Raw genomic sequence first — 15,133 nt, forward strand, 5'->3', positions numbered from 1 at the left:
GATTTTCAATGTACCAATGTTCCCGCATACAGCAGGCAATAATTGTTTTTGGCAACACAAAGCAAAGTAGACTTGATTTTCAATGTTCCAATGTTCCCGCATACAGCAGGCAATAGTAATTTTAGGCAACACAAAGCAAAGTAGACTTGATTTTCAATGTTCCAATGTTCCCGCATACAGCAGGCAATAGTAATTTTAGGCAACACAAAGCATAGTAGACTTGATATTCAATGTTCCAATGTTCCCGCATACAGCAGGCAATAGTTATTTTCGGCAACACAAAGCAAAGTAAACATGATTTTCAATGTTCCAATGTTCCCGCATACAGCAGGCAATAGTAATTTTAGGCAACACAAAGCAAAGTCAACTTGATTTTGAATGTTCCAATGTTTCCGCATACAGCAGGCAATAGTTATTTTAGCGTACACAGGAGTAGAGGAGTACCTCTTTTCCGGGCACTCCAGAGGCGATGCCCAACAGGCTGAGAGTAGTCTGCAGTGCCTTTCATGTTACTTGATTCGTTTTTGGGCGCTGCATTTGGTGGTCCCTATGTAGACTTGTCCACAGGTGCATGGTATACGGTAGCCTGTTGCAGAGGTGAGACGATCCCTCTTGTCCTTTGCTGAATGTAGCATTTGTTGGATTTTCTTGCTGTAAGAAATTTGTGGAAACACAACGCAAAGAAAAAGGATTTTCAATAAGGGCTGGTCCCCAAAGGGCCACAGAGGCCGGAGTCAGTGGTTGTAACAACTTTGAGTGAACACAAAAGCAAAGAACACTGTATTTTCAATAAGGGCAGGGCCCCAGCGGGGCAATGTTCCCGCAGACAGCAGGCAATAGTTATTTTGTGGCAACACAAAGCAAAGTAAACTTGATTTTCAATAAGGGCAGGAAAACAGTGGGGCAATGTTCCCGCAGAAAACAGGCAATAGTTATATTCTGCAACAGAAAGCAAAGTAAACATGATATTCAATGTTCCAATGTTCCCACATACAGCAGGCAATAGTAATTGTAGGAAACACAAAGCTAAGTAGACTTGATTTTCAATGTTCCAATGTTCCCACATACAACAGACAATAGTAATTTTAGGCAACGCAAAGCAAAGTAAACTTGATTTTCAATATTCCAATGTTCCCGCATACAGCAGGCAATAGTAATTTTAGGCAACACAAAGCAAAGTAGACTTGATTTTCAATGTTCCAATGTTCCCACATACAGCAGGCAATAGTAATTTTAGGAAACACAAAGCTAAGTAGACTTGATTTTCAATGTTCCAATGTTCCCACATACAGCAGACAATAGTAATTTTAGGCAACGCAAAGCAAAGTAAACTTGATTTTCAATATTCCAATGTTCCCGCATACAGCAGGCAATATTAATTTTAGGCAACACAAAGCAAAGTAGACTTGATTTTCAATGTTCCAATGTTCCCGCATACAACAGGCAATAGATGTTTTTGGCAACACAAAGCAAAGTAGACTTGATTTTCAATGTTCCAATGTTCCCGCATACAGCAGGCAATAGCAATTTTAGGCAACACAAAGCAAAGTAGACTTGATTTTCAATGTTCCAATGTTCCCACATACAGCAGGCAATAGTAATTTTAGGCAACACAAAGCATAGTAGACTTGATATTCAATGTTCCAATGTTCCCGCATACAGCAGGCAATATTTATTTTTGGCAACACAAAGCAAAGTAAACATGATTTTCAATGTTCCAATGTTACCACATACAGCAGGCAATAGTAATTTTATGCAACACAAAGCAAAGTAGACTTGATTTTCATTGTTCCAATGTTCCCGCATACAGCAGGCAATAGTTGTCTTTGGCAACACAAAGCAAAGTAGACCTGATTTTCAATGTTCCAATGTTCCCACATACAGCAGGCAATAGTAATTTTAGGCAACACAAAGAAAAGTCAACTTGATTTTGAATGTTCCAATGTTTCCGCATACAGCAGGCAATAGTTATTTTAGCGTACACAGGAGTACAGGAGTACCTCTTTTCCGGGCACCCAGAGGCGATGCCCAACAGGCTGAGAGTAGTCTGCAGTGCCTTTCATGTTACTTGATTCGTTTTTGGGCGCTGCATTTGGTGGTCCCTATGTAGACTTGTCCACAGGTGCATTGTATACGGTAGCCTCCTGCAGAGGTGAGACGATCCCTCTTGTCCTTTGCTGAATGTAGCATTTGTTGGATTTTCTTGCTGTAAGAAATTTGTGGAAACACAACGCAAAGAAAAAGGATTTTCAATAAGGGCTGGTCCCCAAAGGGCCACAGAGGCCGGAGTCAGTGGTTGTAACAACTTTGAGTGAACACAAAAGCAAAGAACACTGTATTTTCAATAAGGGCAGGACCCCAGTGGTGCAATGTTCCCGCAGACAGCAGGCAAGAGTTATTTTTTGGCAACACAAAGCAAAGTAAACTTGATTTTCAATAAGGGCAGGAAAACAGTGGGGCAATGTTCCTGCAGAAAACAGGCAATAGTTATTTTCGGCAACACAAAGCAAAGTAAACATGATTTTCAATGATCCAATGTTCCCACATACAGCAGGCAATAGTAATTTTAGGCAACACAAAGCAAAGTAAACTTGATTTTCAATGTTCCAATGTTCCAACATGCAACAGGTGATAGTAATTTTAGGCAACACAAAGCAAAGTAGACTTGTTTTTCAATGTTCCAATGTTCCCGCATACAGCAGGCAATAGTAATTTTAGGCAACACAAAGCAAAGTAGACTTGATTTTCAATGTTCCAATGTTCCCGCATACAGCAGGCAATAGTTGTTTTTGGCAACACAAAGCAAAGTAGACTTGATTTTCAATGTTCCAATGTTCCCGCATACAGCAGGCAATAGTAATTTTAGGCAACACAAAGCAAAGTAGACTTGATTTTCAATGTTCCTATGTTCCCACATACAGCAGGCAATAGTAATTTTAGGCAACACAAAGCATAGTCGACTTGATTTTCAATGTTCCAATGTTCCCGCATACAGCAGGCAATAGTTGTCTTTGGCAACACAAAGCAAAGTAGACCTGATTTTCAATGTTCAAATGTTCCCGCATACAGCAGGCAATAGTAATTTTAGGCAACACAAAGAAAAGTCAGCTTGATTTTCAATGTTCCAATGTTTCCGCATACAGCAGGCAATAGTTGTCTTTGGCAACACAAAGCAAAGTAGACCTGATTTTCAATGTTCCAATGTTCCCACATACAGCAGGCAATAGTAATTTTAGGCAACACAAAGCATAGTAGACTTGATATTCAATGTTCCAATGTTCCCGCATACAGCAGGCAATATTTATTTTCGGGAACACAAAGCAAAGTAAACATGATTTTCAATGTTCCAATGTTACCACATACAGCAGGCAATAGTAATTTTATGCAACACAAAGCAAAGTAGACTTGATTTTCATTGTTCCAATGTTCCCGCATACAGCAGGCAATAGTTGTCTTTGGCAACACAAAGCAAAGTAGACCTGATTTTCAATGTTCCAATGTTCCCACATACAGCAGGCAATAGTAATTTTAGGCAACACAAAGAAAAGTCAACTTGATTTTGAATGTTCCAATGTTTCCGCATACAGCAGGCAATAGTTATTTTAGCGTACACAGGAGTACAGGAGTACCTCTTTTCCGGGCACCCCAGAGGCGATGCCCAACAGGCTGAGAGTAGTCTGCAGTGCCTTTCATGTTACTTGATTCGTTTTTGGGCGCTGCATTTGGTGGTCCCTATGTAGACTTGTCCACAGGTGCATTGTATACGGTAGCCTCCTGCAGAGGTGAGACGATCCCTCTTGTCCTTTGCTGAATGTAGCATTTGTTGGATTTTCTTGCTGTAAGAAATTTGTGGAAACACAACGCAAAGAAAAAGGATTTTCAATAAGGGCTGGTCCCCAAAGGGCCACAGAGGCCGGAGTCAGTGGTTGTAACAACTTTGAGTGAACACAAAAGCAAAGAACCCTGTATTTTCAATAAGGGCAGGACCCCAGTGGTGCAATGTTCCCGCAGACAGCAGGCAAGAGTTATTTTTTGGCAACACAAAGCAAAGTAAACTTGATTTTCAATAAGGGCAGGAAAACAGTGGGGCAATGTTCCTGCAGAAAACAGGCAATAGTTATTTTCGGCAACACAAAGCAAAGTAAACATGATTTTCAATGTTCCAATGTTCCCACATACAGCAGGCAATAGTAATTTTAGGCAACACAAAGCAAAGTAAACTTGATTTTCAATGTTCCAATGTTCCAACATACAACAGGTGATAGTAATTTTAGGCAACACAAAGCAAAGTAGACTTGTTTTTCAATGTTCCAATGTTCCCACATACAGCAGGCAATAGTAATTGTAGGAAACACAAAGCTAAGTAGACTTGATTTTCAATGTTCCAATGTTCCCACATACAACAGACAATAGTAATTTTAGGCAACGCAAAGCAAAGTAAACTTGATTTTCAATATTCCAATGTTCCCGCATACAGCAGGCAATAGTAATTTTAGGCAACACAAAGCAAAGTAGACTTGATTTTCAATGTTCCAATGTTCCCACATACAGCAGGCAATAGTAATTTTAGGAAACACAAAGCTAAGTAGACTTGATTTTCAATGTTCCAATGTTCCCACATACAGCAGACAATAGTAATTTTAGGCAACGCAAAGCAAAGTAAACTTGATTTTCAATATTCCAATGTTCCCGCATACAGCAGGCAATATTAATTTTAGGCAACACAAAGCAAAGTAGACTTGATTTTCAATGTTCCAATGTTCCCGCATACAACAGGCAATAGATGTTTTTGGCAACACAAAGCAAAGTAGACTTGATTTTCAATGTTCCAATGTTCCCGCATACAGCAGGCAATAGTAATTTTAGGCAACACAAAGCAAAGTAGACTTGATTTTCAATGTTCCAATGTTCCCACATACAGCAGGCAATAGTAATTTTAGGCAACACAAAGCATAGTAGACTTGATATTCAATGTTCCAATGTTCCCGCATACAGCAGGCAATATTTATTTTCGGGAACACAAAGCAAAGTAAACATGATTTTCAATGTTCCAATGTTACCACATACAGCAGGCAATAGTAATTTTATGCAACACAAAGCAAAGTAGACTTGATTTTCATTGTTCCAATGTTCCCGCATACAGCAGGCATTAGTTGTCTTTGGCAACACAAAGCAAAGTAGACCTGATTTTCAATGTTCCAATGTTCCCACATACAGCAGGCAATAGTAATTTTAGGCAACACAAAGAAAAGTCAACTTGATTTTGAATGTTCCAATGTTTCCGCATACAGCAGGCAATAGTTATTTTAGCGTACACAGGAGTACAGGAGTACCTCTTTTCCGGGCACCCCAGAGGCGATGCCCAACAGGCTGAGAGTAGTCTGCAGTGCCTTTCATGTTACTTGATTCGTTTTTGGGCGCTGCATTTGGTGGTCCCTATGTAGACTTGTCCACAGGTGCATTGTATACGGTAGCCTCCTGCAGAGGTGAGACGATCCCTCTTGTCCTTTGCTGAATGTAGCATTTGTTGGATTTTCTTGCTGTAAGAAATTTGTGGAAACACAACGCAAAGAAAAAGGATTTTCAATAAGGGCTGGTCCCCAAAGGGCCACAGAGGCCGGAGTCAGTGGTTGTAACAACTTTGAGTGAACACAAAAGCAAAGAACACTGTATTTTCAATAAGGGCAGGACCCCAGTGGTGCAATGTTCCCGCAGACAGCAGGCAAGAGTTATTTTTTGGCAACACAAAGCAAAGTAAACTTGATTTTCAATAAGGGCAGGAAAACAGTGGGGCAATGTTCCTGCAGAAAACAGGCAATAGTTATTTTCGGCAACACAAAGCAAAGTAAACATGATTTTCAATGATCCAATGTTCCCACATACAGCAGGCAATAGTAATTTTAGGCAACACAAAGCAAAGTAAACTTGATTTTCAGTGTTCCAATGTTCCAACATACAACAGGTGATAGTAATTTTAGGCAAAACAAAGCAAAGTAGACTTGTTTTTCAATGTTCCAATGTTCCCGCATACAGCAGGCAATAGTAATTTTAGGCAACACAAAGCAAAGTAGACTTGATTTTCAATGTTCCAATGTTCCCGCATACAGCAGGCAATAGTTGTTTTTGGCAACACAAAGCAAAGTAGACTTGATTTTCAATGTTCCAATGTTCCCGCATACAGCAGGCAATAGTAATTTTAGGCAACACAAAGCAAAGTAGACTTGATTTTCAATGTTCCTATGTTCCCACATACAGCAGGCAATAGTAATTTTAGGCAACACAAAGCATAGTCGACTTGATTTTCAATGTTCCAATGTTCCCGCATACAGCAGGCAATAGTTGTCTTTGGCAACACAAAGCAAAGTAGACCTGATTTTCAATGTTCAAATGTTCCCGCATACAGCAGGCAATAGTAATTTTAGGCAACACAAAGAAAAGTCAGCTTGATTTTCAATGTTCCAATGTTTCCGCATACAGCAGGCAATAGTTGTCTTTGGCAACACAAAGCAAAGTTGACCTGATTTTCAATGTTCCAATGTTCCCACATACAGCAGGCAATAGTAATTTTAGGCAACACAAAGCATAGTAGACTTGATATTCAATGTTCCAATGTTCCCGCATACAGCAGGCAATATTTATTTTCGGGAACACAAAGCAAAGTAAACATGATTTTCAATGTTCCAATGTTACCACATACAGCAGGCAATAGTAATTTTATGCAACACAAAGCAAAGTAGACTTGATTTTCATTGTTCCAATGTTCCCGCATACAGCAGGCAATAGTTGTCTTTGGCAACACAAAGCAAAGTAGACCTGATTTTCAATGTTCCAATGTTCCCACATACAGCAGGCAATAGTAATTTTAGGCAACACAAAGAAAAGTCAACTTGATTTTGAATGTTCCAATGTTTCTGCATACAGCAGGCAATAGTTATTTTAGCGTACACAGGAGTACAGGAGTACCTCTTTTCCGGGCACCCCAGAGGCGATGCCCAACAGGCTGAGAGTAGTCTGCAGTGCCTTTCATGTTACTTGATTCGTTTTTGGGCGCTGCATTTGGTGGTCCCTATGTAGACTTGTCCACAGGTGCATTGTATACGGTAGCCTCCTGCAGAGGTGAGACGATCCCTCTTGTCCTTTGCTGAATGTAGCATTTGTTGGATTTTCTTGCTGTAAGAAATTTGTGGAAACACAACGCAAAGAAAAAGGATTTTCAATAAGGGCTGGTCCCCAAAGGGCCACAGAGGCCGGAGTCAGTGGTTGTAACAACTTTGAGTGAACACAAAAGCAAAGAACACTGTATTTTCAATAAGGGCAGGACCCCAGTGGTGCAATGTTCCCGCAGACAGCAGGCAAGAGTTATTTTTTGGCAACACAAAGCAAAGTAAACTTGATTTTCAATAAGGGCAGGAAAACAGTGGGGCAATGTTCCTGCAGAAAACAGGCAATAGTTATTTTCGGCAACACAAAGCAAAGTAAACATGATTTTCAATGATCCAATGTTCCCACATACAGCAGGCAATAGTAATTTTAGGCAACACAAAGCAAAGTAAACTTGATTTTCAGTGTTCCAATGTTCCAACATACAACAGGTGATAGTAATTTTAGGCAACACAAAGCAAAGTAGACTTGTTTTTCAATGTTCCAATGTTCCCGCATACAGCAGGCAATAGTAATTTTAGGCAACACAAAGCAAAGTAGACTTGATTTTCAATGTTCCAATGTTCCCGCATACAGCAGGCAATAGTTGTTTTTGGCAACACAAACCAAAGTAGACTTGATTTTCAATGTTCCAATGTTCCCGCATACAGCAGGCAATAGTAATTTTAGGCAACACAAAGCAAAGTAGACTTGATTTTCAATGTTCCTATGTTCCCACATACAGCAGGCAATAGTAATTTTAGGCAACACAAAGCATAGTCGACTTGATTTTCAATGTTCCAATGTTCCCGCATACAGCAGGCAATAGTTGTCTTTGGCAACACAAAGCAAAGTAGACCTGATTTTCAATGTTCAAATGTTCCCGCATACAGCAGGCAATAGTAATTTTAGGCAACACAAAGAAAAGTCAGCTTGATTTTCAATGTTCCAATGTTTCCGCATACAGCAGGCAATAGTTGTCTTTGGCAACACAAAGCAAAGTATACCTGATTTTCAATGTTCCAATGTTCCCACATACAGCAGGCAATAGTAATTTTAGGCAACACAAAGCATAGTAGACTTGATATTCAATGTTCCAATGTTCCCGCATACAGCAGGCAATATTTATTTTCGGGAACACAAAGCAAAGTAAACATGATTTTCAATGTTCCAATGTTACCACATACAGCAGGCAATAGTAATTTTATGCAACACAAAGCAAAGTAGACTTGATTTTCATTGTTCCAATGTTCCCGCATACAGCAGGCAATAGTTGTCTTTGGCAACACAAAGCAAAGTAGACCTGATTTTCAATGTTCCAATGTTCCCACATACAGCAGGCAATAGTAATTTTAGGCAACACAAAGAAAAGTCAACTTGATTTTGAATGTTCCAATGTTTCCGCATACAGCAGGCAATAGTTATTTTAGCGTACACAGGAGTACAGGAGTACCTCTTTTCCGGGCACCCCAGAGGCGATGCCCAACAGGCTGAGAGTAGTCTGCAGTGCCTTTCATGTTACTTGATTCGTTTTTGGGCGCTGCATTTGGTGGTCCCTATGTAGACTTGTCCACAGGTGCATTGTATACGGTAGCCTCCTGCAGAGGTGAGACGATCCCTCTTGTCCTTTGCTGAATGTAGCATTTGTTGGATTTTCTTGCTGTAAGAAATTTGTGGAAACACAACGCAAAGAAAAAGGATTTTCAATAAGGGCTGGTCCCCAAAGGGCCACAGAGGCCGGAGTCAGTGGTTGTAACAACTTTGAGTGAACACAAAAGCAAAGAACACTGTATTTTCAATAAGGGCAGGACCCCAGTGGTGCAATGTTCCCGCAGACAGCAGGCAAGAGTTATTTTTTGGCAACACAAAGCAAAGTAAACTTGATTTTCAATAAGGGCAGGAAAACAGTGGGGCAATGTTCCTGCAGAAAACAGGCAATAGTTATTTTCGGCAACACAAAGCAAAGTAAACATGATTTTCAATGTTCCAATGTTCCCACATACAGCAGGCAATAGTAATTTTAGGCAACACAAAGCAAAGTAAACTTGATTTTCAATGTTCCAATGTTCCAACATACAACAGGTGATAGTAATTTTAGGCAACACAAAGCAAAGTAGACTTGTTTTTCAATGTTCCAATGTTCCCGCATACAGCAGGCAATAGTAATTTTAGGCAACACAAAGCAAAGTAGACTTGATTTTCAATGTTCCAATGTTCCCGCATACAGCAGGCAATAGTTGTTTTTGGCAACACAAAGCAAAGTAGACTTGATTTTCAATGTTCCAATGTTCCCGCATACAGCAGGCAATAGTAATTTTAGGCAACACAAAGCAAAGTAGACTTGATTTTCAATGTTCCTATGTTCCCACATACAGCAGGCAATAGTAATTTTAGGCAACACAAAGCATAGTCGACTTGATTTTCAATGTTCCAATGTTCCCGCATACAGCAGGCAATAGTTGTCTTTGGCAACACAAAGCAAAGTAGACCTGATTTTCAATGTTCCAATGTTCCCGCATACAGCAGGCAATAGTAATTTTAGGCAACACAAAGAAAAGTCAGCTTGATTTTCAATGTTCCAATGTTTCCGCATACAGCAGGCAATAGTTGTCTTTGGCAACACAAAGCAAAGTAGACCTGATTTTCAATGTTCCAATGTTCCCGCATACAGCAGGCAATAGTAATTTTAGGCAACACAAAGAAAAGTCAGCTTGATTTTCAATGTTCCAATGTTTCCGCATACAGCAGGCAATAGTTATTTTAGCGTACACAGGAGTACAGGAGTACCTCTTTTCTGGGCACTCCAGAGGCGATGCCCAACAGGCTGAGAGTAGTCTGCAGTGCCTTTCATGTTACTTGATTCGTTTTTGGGCGCTGCATTTGGTGGTCCCTATGTAGACTTGTCCACAGGTGCATGGTATACGGTAGACTCCTGCAGAGGTGAGACGATCCCTCTTGTCCTTTGCTGAATGTAGCATTTGTTGGATTTTCTTGCTGTAAGAAATTTGTGGAAACACAACGCAAAGAAAAAGGATTTTCAATAAGGGCTGGTCCCCAAAGGGCCACAGAGGCCGGAGTCAGTGGTTGTAACAACTTTGAGTGAACACAAAAGCAAAGAACACTGTATTTTCAATAAGGGCAGGGCCCCAGTGGGGCAATGTTCCTGCAGACAGCAGGCAAAAGTTATTTTTTGGCAACACAAAGCAAAGTAAACTTGATTTTCAATAAGGGCAGGAAAACAGTGGGGCAATGTTCCCGCAGAAAACAGGCAATAGTTTTTTCTGCAACAGAAAGCAAAGTAAACATGATATTCAATGTTCCAATGTTCCCACATACAGCAGGCAACAGTAATTTTAGGAAACACAAAGCTAAGTAGACTTGATTTTCCATGTTCCAATGTTCCCACATACAGCAGACAATAGTAATTTTAGGCAACGCAAAGCAAAGTAAACTTGATTTTCAATATTCCAATGTTCCCGCATACAGCAGGCAATATTAATTTTAGGCAACACAAAGCAAAGTAGACTTGATTTTCAATGTTCCAATGTTCCCGCATACAACAGGCAATAGTTGTTTTTGGCAACACAAAGCAAAGTAGACTTGATTTTCAATGTTCCAATGTTCCCGCATACAGCAGGCAATAGTAATTTTAGGCAACACAAAGCAAAGTAGACTTGATTTTCAATGTTCCAATGTTCCCACATACAGCAGGCAATAGTAATTTTAGGCAACACAAAGCATAGTAGACTTGATATTCAATGTTCCAATGTTCCCGCATACAGCAGGCAATAGTTATTTTCGGCAACACAAAGCAAAGTAAACATGATTTTCAATGTTCCAATGTTACCACATACAGCAGGCAATAGTAATTTTATGCAACACAAAGCAAAGTAGACTTGATTTTCATTGTTCCAATGTTCCCGCATACAGCAGGCAATAGTTGTCTTTGGCAACACAAAGCAAAGTAGACCTGATTTTCAATGTTCCAATGTTCCCACATACAGCAGGCAATAGTAATTTTAGGCAACACAAAGAAAAGTCAACTTGATTTTGAATGTTCCAATGTTTCCGCATACAGCAGGCAATAGTTATTTTAGCGTACACAGGAGTACAGGAGTACCTCTTTTCCGGGCACCCCAGAGGCGATGCCCAACAGGCTGAGAGTAGTCTGCAGTGCCTTTCATGTTACTTGATTCGTTTTTGGGCGCTGCATTTGGTGGTCCCTATGTAGACTTGTCCACAGGTGCATGGTATACGGTAGACTCCTGCAGAGGTGAGACGATCCCTCTTGTCCTTTGCTGAATGTAGCATTTGTTGGATTTTCTTGCTGTAAGAAATTTGTGGAAACACAACGCAAAGAAAAAGGATTTTCAATAAGGGCTGGTCCCCAAAGGGCCACAGAGGCCGGAGTCAGTGGTTGTAACAACTTTGAGTGAACACAAAAGCAAAGAACACTGTATTTTCAATAAGGGCAGGGCCCCAGTGGGGCAATGTTCCTGCAGACAGCAGGCAAAAGTTATTTTTTGGCAACACAAAGCAAAGTAAACTTGATTTTCAATAAGGGCAGGAAAACAGTGGGGCAATGTTCCCGCAGAAAACAGGCAATAGTTTTTTCTGCAACAGAAAGCAAAGTAAACATGATATTCAATGTTCCAATGTTCCCACATACAGCAGGCAACAGTAATTTTAGGAAACACAAAGCTAAGTAGACTTGATTTTCCATGTTCCAATGTTCCCACATACAGCAGACAATAGTAATTTTAGGCAACACAAAGCAAAGTAAACTTGATTTTCAATATTCCAATGTTCCCGCATACAGCAGGCAATATTAATTTTAGGCAACACAAAGCAAAGTAGACTTGATTTTCAATGTTCCAATGTTCCCGCACACAACAGGCAATAGTTGTTTTTGGCAACACAAAGCAAAGTAGACTTGATTTTCAATGTTCCAATGTTCCCGCATACAGCAGGCAATAGTAATTTTAGGCAACACAAAGCAAAGTAGACTTGATTTTCAATGTTCCAATGTTCCCACATACAGCAGGCAATAGTAATTTTAGGCAACACAAAGCATAGTAGACTTGATATTCAATGTTCCAATGTTCCCGCATACAGCAGGCAATAGTTATTTTCGGCAACACAAAGCAAAGTAAACATGATTTTCAATGTTCCAATGTTACCACATACAGCAGGCAATAGTAATTTTATGCAACACAAAGCAAAGTAGACTTGATTTTCATTGTTCCAATGTTCCCGCATACAGCAGGCAATAGTTGTCTTTGGCAACACAAAGCAAAGTAGACCTGATTTTCAATGTTCCAATGTTCCCACATACAGCAGGCAATAGTAATTTTAGGCAACACAAAGAAAAGTCAACTTGATTTTGAATGTTCCAATGTTTCCGCATACAGCAGGCAATAGTTATTTTAGCGTACACAGGAGTACAGGAGTACCTCTTTTCCGGGCACCCCAGAGGCGATGCCCAACAGGCTGAGAGTAGTCTGCAGTGCCTTTCATGTTACTTGATTCGTTTTTGGGCGCTGCATTTGGTGGTCCCTATGTAGACTTGTCCACAGGTGCATGGTATACGTTAGCCTCCTGCAGAGGTGAGACGATCCCTCTTGTCCTTTGCTGAATGTAGCATTTGTTGGATTTTCTTGCTGTAAGAAATTTGTGGAAACACAACGCAAAGAAAAAGGATTTTCAATAAGGGCTGGTCCCCAAAGGGCCACAGAGGCCGGAGTCAGTGGTTGTAACAACTTTGAGTGAACACAAAAGCAAAGAACACTGTATTTTCAATAAGGGCAGGACCCCAGTGGTGCAATGTTCCCGCAGACAGCAGGCAAGAGTTATTTTTTGGCAACACAAAGCAAAGTAAACTTGATTTTCAATAAGGGCAGGAAAACAGTGGGGCAATGTTCCTGCAGAAAACAGGCAATAGTTATTTTCGGCAACACAAAGCAAAGTAAACATGATTTTCAATGTTCCAATGTTCCCACATACAGCAGGCAATAGTAATTTTAGGCAACACAAAGCAAAGTAAACTTGATTTTCAATGTTCCAATGTTCCAACATACAACAGGTGATAGTAATTTTAGGCAACACAAAGCAAAGTAGACTTGTTTTTCAATGTTCCAATGTTCCCGCATACAGCAGGCAATAGTAATTTTAGGCAACACAAAGCAAAGTAGACTTGATTTTCAATGTTCCAATGTTCCCGCATACAGCAGGCAATAGTTGTTTTTGGCAACACAAAGCAAAGTAGACTTGATTTTCAATGTTCCAATGTTCCCGCATACAGCAGGCAATAGTAATTTTAGGCAACACAAAGCAAAGTAGACTTGATTTTCAATGTTCCTATGTTCCCACATACAGCAGGCAATAGTAATTTTAGGCAACACAAAGCATAGTCGACTTGATTTTCAATGTTCCAATGTTCCCGCATACAGCAGGCAATAGTTGTCTTTGGCAACACAAAGCAAAGTAGACCTGATTTTCAATGTTCAAATGTTCCCGCATACAGCAGGCAATAGTAATTTTAGGCAACACAAAGAAAAGTAGACTTGATTTTCAATGTTCCAATGTTTCCGCATACAGCAGGCAATAGTTGTCTTTGGCAACACAAAGCAAAGTATACCTGATTTTCAATGTTCCAATGTTCCCACATACAGCAGGCAATAGTAATTTTAGGCAACACAAAGCATAGTAGACTTGATATTCAATGTTCCAATGTTCCCGCATACAGCAGGCAATATTTATTTTCGGGAACACAAAGCAAAGTAAACATGATTTTCAATGTTCCAATGTTACCACATACAGCAGGCAATAGTAATTTTATGCAACACAAAGCAAAGTAGACTTGATTTTCATTGTTCCAATGTTCCCGCATACAGCAGGCAATAGTTGTCTTTGGCAACACAAAGCAAAGTAGACCTGATTTTCAATGTTCCAATGTTCCCACATACAGCAGGCAATAGTAATTTTAGGCAACACAAAGAAAAGTCAACTTGATTTTGAATGTTCCAATGTTTCCGCATACAGCAGGCAATAGTTATTTTAGCGTACACAGGAGTACAGGAGTACCTCTTTTCCGGGCACCCCAGAGGCGATGCCCAACAGGCTGAGAGTAGTCTGCAGTGCCTTTCATGTTACTTGATTCGTTTTTGGGCGCTGCATTTGGTGGTCCCTATGTAGACTTGTCCACAGGTGCATTGTATACGGTAGCCTCCTGCAGAGGTGAGACGATCCCTCTTGTCCTTTGCTGAATGTAGCATTTGTTGGATTTTCTTGCTGTAAGAAATTTGTGGAAACACAACGCAAAGAAAAAGGATTTTCAATAAGGGCTGGTCCCCAAAGGGCCACAGAGGCCGGAGTCAGTGGTTGTAACAACTTTGAGTGAACACAAAAGCAAAGAACACTGTATTTTCAATAAGGGCAGGACCCCAGTGGTGCAATGTTCCCGCAGACAGCAGGCAAGAGTTATTTTTTGGCAACACAAAGCAAAGTAAACTTGATTTTCAATAAGGGCAGGAAAACAGTGGGGCAATGTTCCTGCAGAAAACAGGCAATAGTTATTTTCGGCAACACAAAGCAAAGTAAACATGATTTTCAATGTTCCAATGTTCCCACATACAGCAGGCAATAGTAATTTTAGGCAACACAAAGCAAAGTAAACTTGATTTTCAATGTTCCAATGTTCCAACATACAACAGGTGATAGTAATTTTAGGCAACACAAAGCAAAGTAGACTTGTTTTTCAATGTTCCAATGTTCCCGCATACAGCAGGCAATAGTAATTTTAGGCAACACAAAGCAAAGTAGACTTGATTTTCAATGTTCCAATGTTCCCGCATACAGCAGGCAATAGTTGTTTTTGGCAACACAAAGCAAAGTAGACTTGATTTTCAATGTTCCAATGTTCCCGCATACAGCAGGCAATAGTAATTTTAGGCAACACAAAGCAAAGTAGACTTGATTTTCAATGTTCCTATGT

The sequence above is a fragment of the Anolis sagrei genome, chromosome Y, assembly GCF_037176765.1.
Source record: "Anolis sagrei isolate rAnoSag1 chromosome Y, rAnoSag1.mat, whole genome shotgun sequence".
In the NCBI taxonomy this organism is placed as follows: Eukaryota; Metazoa; Chordata; class Lepidosauria; order Squamata; family Dactyloidae; genus Anolis; species Anolis sagrei.